General features: G+C 42.3%; 1 pseudogene; it reads left to right on the forward strand.

Moving 5' to 3' along the window:
- Positions 1–722: 722 nt before the first annotated feature.
- On the forward strand, positions 723–941 carry LOC110307546 (annotated as a pseudogene).
- The last annotated feature ends 244 nt before the right edge of the window (positions 942–1,185 follow it).

Here is a 1,185-nt window from a genome sequence, read left to right on the forward strand (position 1 = left end):
TCATGGGAGGCAATCACACTGAGAATATTTGTCTATCTGAAGATAACAATCAGCTATCAACACTTAAAGAACATTTGTAAATGTTATCCAATTAGTACTTGAATCTGGCAAGTTTCTTGATTCACTTAACCAGTGTTCTTCATGTTGTCCAACAATACCACAAGGATGAAACCATCTAGACTGGAAAACTGGGCCAAGCAAGTTATCTCACTATCATCAATTAAGTGGTAAGAGGAAATGGGGAGCCAGAAGAGATATTATAGAAAATAATATAGAAAAGACTTCTTCAAAGTTCAGAGATTAAGTGGAATGCTCAGGTGCAAATGGAACATCTGTATTACCCACACCCCCTGAGCTCAGGGAACATCTTGGAAGAGGAGGTGGGAATATTAAAAGAGCCAGAAATTGAGGAAGCCAGAGAGAAAGAGTATCTTCTGCACATGACAGGACCTCTGCACTCAACAACTCTCAGTAGCTGTGGTTGCCTACACAAGACCTGCACAAGAACAAGCCAGCCAACCTTTGAGGGTAGAGGAGGGAGGGGCTCAAGAGCCTCCACCCCAGCTGAGGAGCAATTGGTAGTGGTTGGCTTCTGGAAGAGGAAGAGTCTCTTTAAAATAGTGTAGCCCGGGGATGACAGTCAGCCGGTGGTTTGAGGACATGTACCTTCCACCTTCGACCATGGCCAAGTTCATCTGTAACTTGTGGAGAAGGCATCGGTGATGGTGGCCACTGCCATGACTTATACTCGGAAGCCTCAATTGGCCACATTTTGGCACTACACCAAGGTTGAGCTGGTTCCCCCAACCCCTGGTGAAATCCCTACAGCTATTCAGAGTGTGAAAAAAATAATTCAACGTGCTAAAACTGGTAGCTTCAAACACCTTACAGTTGAGGAAGCTGTGCTGAATAGTTTGGTGGCCACTGAGGTGTGGATGTGATTTTATATCGGAGAGATCATAGGCAAACGTGGTATTGCTGGCTATCATGTTTGAAGACCAAACTTTAACTTCCGAGTTGAGTTCTTATTTGAATGTTCTTGGACCATGTGTAACAGGACTGTTATCTGAATAAAGTACTAGGTGTCAAATAGCAAAAAAAAAAAAAAAAAAAAAAAAAAAAAAAAAAAAAGTAAACCACAATACTCAATGAATGGATGGCCCTTCATTTATGGCTATATGGGGA

This window comes from Mus caroli, chromosome 13 (genome assembly GCF_900094665.2).
Source record: "Mus caroli chromosome 13, CAROLI_EIJ_v1.1, whole genome shotgun sequence".
NCBI classification, from domain to species: Eukaryota; Metazoa; Chordata; class Mammalia; order Rodentia; family Muridae; genus Mus; species Mus caroli.